Source organism: Mastomys coucha, chromosome X (assembly GCF_008632895.1).
Source record: "Mastomys coucha isolate ucsf_1 chromosome X, UCSF_Mcou_1, whole genome shotgun sequence".
NCBI lineage: Eukaryota > Metazoa > Chordata > Mammalia > Rodentia > Muridae > Mastomys > Mastomys coucha.
Window position 1 is genome coordinate 75,385,001 of NC_045030.1, and position 6,866 is coordinate 75,391,866.

Sequence of the window (6,866 nt, forward strand, 5' to 3'; positions counted from 1 at the left end):
CCTGGTTGGCACCTTCACTCTGGGCCTGTGACAAGGCAACACCAAATGGTGGGAGTGTATAATGAAACACAATTGGATGCTTCATTACCAAGAGGGAAAGGAGAGGAAGAAAAAGGACTGGAGTCCCCAAAGACCTTTCAAGACTACATCTCAAACTAAAGACATCTCCTCTCCCACTAGGCTCCACTTCCCAGTATACCACCTGAGGGACTAAGCCCTTAAACATGGATTTTTGAGACATTCAAGATCCCAACTACAGCAATTGACTTAGGAACCTTAGGGACAACAAGATGTCCAAGTAGCACTCCTTATCCAAAAACACTGAAATGTGGGTGAAATTTAAAATCCTGTGGCCAAATAGCTGAACTGATAAGAAAACAAAAGAAAGGCTCTGAGACAAAAGGGAAAAAAGCCACCAGTGAGCTCAAAACTACCTGGGGGCACAGCCTGGGACCTCTACAGGAATGTAGCCTCCCATACCTGTTAATATATAAAACTATGAGTTTTTTTTTTCTTCTCCTCCCTCTCTCTGGCATGGTCAAATGTAACCCCATCTGGCTTCAAGTTTATTTAATTCACTGTGAGGCTGAGGATACCTTTGAATTTCTGATCCTCTTGTCTCCACCTCTCAAGAGCCAAAATGACAGGCAAGTGCTACCACCATAGCGTCAAAGTGCTGCTCTAAGTCACTAAATTTATGGTAATTTGTGACAGCAGCAAACAAATGTAATAGATGACCTTGAAAAATACATGTTCAGAAACAAGTGAGTATGCATACTTATCTAACTTAGGTTTGGGTCAAAGTTGAATGAAAGGAATCACTACAAGTCTCCTGTAATATAGTACTGAAGTGGCAGGGAGAGGCCATGTTCTATAGTGCTCCCTCTTAGGAGCCTATGCCTCTGGTCTGTGCTTCTCAGATTCTCTCCCCAAAGGTGAGGCAGGATGACTACAGAGGATTCCCTTCCCCCATCCACCCACCCCTGCCACAATAGCTCAATAAAGCCCAGCAGGACACATCTTGACTCAGCAGTTTTGTTTTGTTTTTGTTTTGTTGTTTTTTTTTTTTTGAGGGCAGGGCTTCTTAAGAATAGAATGTCTAGGTTCTCTTCCCCTGTCAGAAGCATGAGCTTGTTTTTTATGGAAGCCCTACTAAGCTTATAAAGAAAAAGCTCCCATGAACATACAAAACTGAAAGTTTTAGTTGTCTGGCCTTTCTACTCTGGGCCTCCACAATTCAGCAATTTCTGTGGAGTATGTCTTCAATTGTCTTAGGTGAAACACGAGTTCCTTGAGTTCCTAAATGTGCCTGGCCCCTGATCACTCCAACCTGATGAAGATGGTTGATGGATTTGGAAGAGTGCTTCGTTTTCAGCTGCTCTGCCTTTGTATAGCATGGTATTAACTTCCCAACTTCTTCTGCAATGGACCACACACTAGTTTTCTAGGGTAACTTATAGAAAGAATATAGAGTACACTAATTCCAGACTAGAAGAAGAAAACACGAATGATGAAGGAAAACTCTTAATGCAGAAGTCAAGAGAGAAATAAAGAAATAAAAACACTGGAATAAGTAGAAAGTATAACATGACCCATGGGACAGCATTAAGCATCCAAGGTGTGTAATTGGAAATATAAAGAATAAGAAAGAGAAACAAACTGCTGATAACTCTTCCTAGGGGAGATGGGAATAAACATGTATTCATTACCCAACTCTAGCTTAGTGAGCCAATGAGTTTATCGAGGGGTACTTAAAGGGACTTTGGTGAGGGGGTTACTTACAAGAGCTCCTTGAACAACTTGCAAGCTGCGTGGCCTACTGGAGAGTCTCTACTCAGACACTACTGAGGCTAGAAATGTCAGTGGGTAACTCTTGCAGAGGATCTGGGTTAAGTTCCCAGCACCCATATCGGGCAGCTCACAACCACCTATAACTTCAGTTCCCAGAAACCCAATGCACTCTTCTGGCCTCTATGGGGCATTTTTATGCACAGAGTACGCATACATACATACACTCAGACCCACACACATGCACATAAAATAAAAATAACAAAATAAATTTGTGGCTGGGTGGTGGTGGGTTAGGGTTAGGCTTTTAATCCCAGCACATGGAAGGCAAAGAGACAGATGGATCTCTGAATTGGAGGCCAGCCTGGTTTACAGAGGGAGTTCTAGGTCATCCAAGGCTACACAAAGAAACCCTGTCTCAAACAAACAAAAAAAAAAAACCAGAATGAAACAAACAAACAAACAAAGTTTCAGCCTTCTAAGTTTTATGAACTTCCTAAGCCTTGTAAGTTATCTTAGTCTTCTTGGAAGGAGTGTTTCTATTGGGAGGAAATAACTACACTACATGAGCAGAATAAATACTTTAAAAAAAAATCCAAAGTTTTATGAAAAAATAATCAGATGGAAGAAATTTAATAAACCCTACTAAGAAAAACTGGGTATCAGTGAATGTTTCACTATAAAGACATACCTCACAGAGGTTAATAATGAGGGAAAGAGGTGAAGTTAGGGGGCTGGTGAGATAGTTCAGCAAGTAAGAGCAACGACTGCTCTTCCAAAGATCCTGAGTTCAAATCCCAGCAACCACATGGTGGCTCACAACCACCCATAATGAGATCTGAGGCCCTCTTCTGGTGCATCTGAAGACAGCTACAGTGTACTTATTTATAATAATAAATAAATCTTTGGGCCAGAGTGAGTGGGCCGAGTAGAGTGAGCAGGGTTGACAGGAGCAAGCAGAGGTCCTAAAAGTCAATTCCCAACAACCAGATGAAGACTCACAACTATCTGTACATCTACAGTGTATACTCATATACATAAAATAAATAAATAAATCTTTTAAAAAAAAGAGGTGAATTTAGGTCACAGTTTTAAAAATTTAAAGTAGAAAGAGCACAAAGAAGACTCTGAGGCAAGGGCCATCACCAAGCTACATTAGTTCAGAGCAGAGATAACAATAGCACAAGTGAGTATCGCATATCAAGACAAGAACAAGAGACTATGAGGGCTAGCCTTTCTCATTTTGTAACAGCCCATCCTAGACCTCAAGGGGTAACACAGAACTACTTCCCAGAAGCATACCCCAAATAACCTAAGGACCTCTAGCAGGCTCTATCTCTTAAAGGCCCCACCACCTTCTAGTCCTGCCACCCTAGAGTCCAAGTCTTTCATCACATAAACCTTTGAGGGGGACACAAACTATATCCCAATCATAGCAAACACAAAGATAGCCACTCATAGATACTTCAGTCACCGTTTAAAGACAAAGATACACAAATTGAGAAAGTACCAAGAGAAAAGGGACCCACAAAGACAATTTAACACCTGACTTTTGGTCAGAAACAATGTACATCAGAAGGCAATAGAGTAGTATATTCAGAGTACAGAAAGACAAACAATATTATCAATAAAAAGTCCATACCTGGCTTTAAAAAGTAACAGCTTGAGGCTGCAGATATAGCTTAGTTGATAGAGTGCTTGTCCAGCAAGCACAAAGCTCTGAGATTCACTCCCAATCCTGTATAAAGCCATTGTCCAAAATGTATTTTAAATTTTTCCAAAAATTTTATTTTATTCTTATTTATGTATATGTGTGAATGCCCATGGGATCAACAGAGGATGTCGGATTCCCCGGAGTCAATTGTGATCTCAGCACTCCAAGTTATTTCACTATAACAAGTCTCCCTTCCTGTCTTCTTGGGTTCAAATCAATGTTCTAGCTAGTTAGTTCAGGGGTTGGCAAGGACACTGTTCATGACTTGCTGCCAATTAGCTTCTCATCGTGTCCTTACGTGGCATCTCTTCATTATGCACCCGTGGAGAAAGACAGCAAGTGAACTCTCTAGTGTTTGTTATAGGGACACTAATATTATCAGCCATCCTGATGGCTTCATTAATTACTCCCTTAGAGGCCCAGTTTCCAAGTGTTAGAATTCTAGTGAGAAATGGGATTTCAACATATGAATTGGGAATGAACCCATTCAGTCCATTACAATCTACAGATTATCAGAAGAAATTGACAAACTGAAGTTAAGAAGTAATATGGGAATGCAAGAAGCATAGAATAGACAGAACAATTTGGAAAAGAACAAAATTGGAGGACTCATGCATCCTGATATCAAAAATTATCACATAACTGCAATAATCAAGACCCTATTGATACTGGCACATGGATAAATGGAATAGAATTGAGACTCAAGAAAAAGAGACCTAGCAGGGCATGATGAGTGATACCCTTAATTTCAGAACTCAGGAGGTAGAGGTAGGCAGATCTCTGTGCATTCGAGGCCAATGTGGTCTGCATGGTGAGTTCCAGGACTTCCAAGACTACATTGTAAGACCCTGTCTCAAAAATATGAATAAAAATAAATAATAATAAAAAGAATGATGTTAGGACAACTAGACAACTTACATAAAAGAAGAAGGTTGTGAAGATGATTCTATGGGTAAGGGTGCTTATTCTGGATGTACAAAGACCTGAACTCATATTAAATGCCTGCAATAGCTGAATATGCCTGTGATTCCATTGGTGGATGAGCATGTACAGTCTCAGTATTTAATGGCCAGCCAGCCTAGCCAAAATGGTGAGGTTTTAGTTCAGAAAGAAATCCATTCCCAAGGCTATAACATAGACAACAGTAGAGGAAAACACACAAAATACTGTTCTGACGACCTGTACATTCACATACAATCAACACACACACACACACACACACACACACACACACACACACAGAGTTCTATAGCAATTCATCTTATATAAGCAGTAAGCGGAGTGCTGAGGAGAAATTCTCTGAACTGTTGAGCTACCTGAAATGTGCAGAGATGTCCGGAGTTCTCACTTTCATCAGTTGTCACCTATGCTGGTATGGCTTTTGGTGATGCAGTTGTCTTTGAGTTCTCCACGTTCCTGTAAATGACCTTTCACCCATACTCTTATAAGTAACCCCAATAAACTCATTAGTTCATTAAATTGAAATTTTGCTTTGGTCTTTCAGCAGTTCCTTGTCTTGGTTGAGTAGACATTTGTTCACGTGTCCCAAGGAAAAAGTGTCCCACAACATATGCACATGTGTACATGCATGTGCACACGAACATACACATAAGAAATTGGACCCTAACATCAAGAGATATACAAAGTCAACTCAAAATGTATTTAAAACCCAAATGCAGAAGTTAAACTCCGGTTTAGAGCACTGACAGCTCTTCCAGAGGTCCTGAGTTCAATTCCCAGCAGCCACATGGTGGCTCACAACCATCTGTAATGAGATCTGATGCCCTCTTCTGGTGTGTCTGAAGACAGCTACAGTGTACTCACATATATAAAATAAATAAATCTTTTTTTTTTTTTAAAAGTACTGTTTTGGGGTGATGGCCTCAGTAAGATGTGGTATTACCCTCTTGTAATCATAGCAGCTATGATTACAGCAAAAATGTCTCAAGATTAGGCTCCCCAACATTCCCTCTTTGAAGTGGGGATCTGGCTCATGAGATCCCTAGGATTCCACCCTTCCCTGAGGATATATAAAAGGCTTACAATTTCTAAAGGAGGAAAATTTCTTCAGTAGTGTAGCTGCTGGCAAGTTACCCATGATCCTTGTAGGTAACTCCTCACCTATTCTCCTGTAAGCAACCCCAGTTAAATTTACTTGCCCCATTGGTGGAAGAATTCTTTTGGTCTGTTGGTGCCTTATTTGGAGTGAATATATATTTATCCATATATTCTCAAAAAGTTAATACAACAATCATATAAAAGAAAATATGAGCATCAACTTTGTGATCAGGATTAGACAATAGTTCTTTATACATGACACTACTGTATAGCTATGTCCTTCAAATTGAAATATTACTTCCTAAAGAGAAGAGGTAAGATCATGTAACATATTAGGTTGAGGAAAATAAGGAAATTTCTAAAGCTTTGAGAACTCAAAAACTTACAAAATTCTTTCCCCACCATTAAAAAGCAGTAAACAACTGTAGGCTGAGCTGCCAGCAAATTGCGCAGGAAGCTCTAGGGATGTAGCTTTCATGAGTCATCCATCATCCATGCTGGGATGGGCTTTGCAGAGATACAGCTGTCTCTGAGTCACCCATGCTCCTGTGTAAGTAACCCTTCACCTGTGATCCTGTAAGAAACACCGGTAAACTCAGCAGCTCATTGAGCTACAATTGGTGGAATCATTTCTTTAGTCTGTCATCAATGCCTCATCTGAGATAAAATTTGTTCACATTTCCCCAGGAAAAGTCAGCTAACATACATCACAAGCACTGGAAACTAAAGAAAACTATTGGAGTTTATCACAAGATTAAAACATTTGTGCATCAGAGAGTGAAAAGACAGCCCATGGAGTGGGAGAAGAGACTTACAAATTGCATATCTGATAAGGATCTACTAACTAGAAAATATAAAGAACTCATTAACAAAAAGACAAATGACTCAAAAAAATGAACAAGGCTAGGTAGGCTCAACCACATAAGTTTTGGACAGTTTGACTGACATAAACACACGCATACACACATACACACTGACTAATAAGTATGTGAAAAGATGTGTAACATCATTGATCATCAAAGAAATGTAAATCAAAGCCATGAAATGTCCTTGAATGACTGGGGAAGCATGACTGCTAATGGGTACGGAGTTTCCTTTTGTAGTAATTAGACAGCAGTGATTGTTGTGAAACTCATTGAACTGTACATGATATTGGGGCTTAGAGTGAAATAATATCTCATGCATCACAGGATGCATGCTGGGATTACAGGCCTATGCCACCATGCCTAGCCCAATTTTACACTTTAAATGGTGAATTTTGTACTGTGTGACTGAAGTCTATCCCAATAAAATGTAATTTTTATTT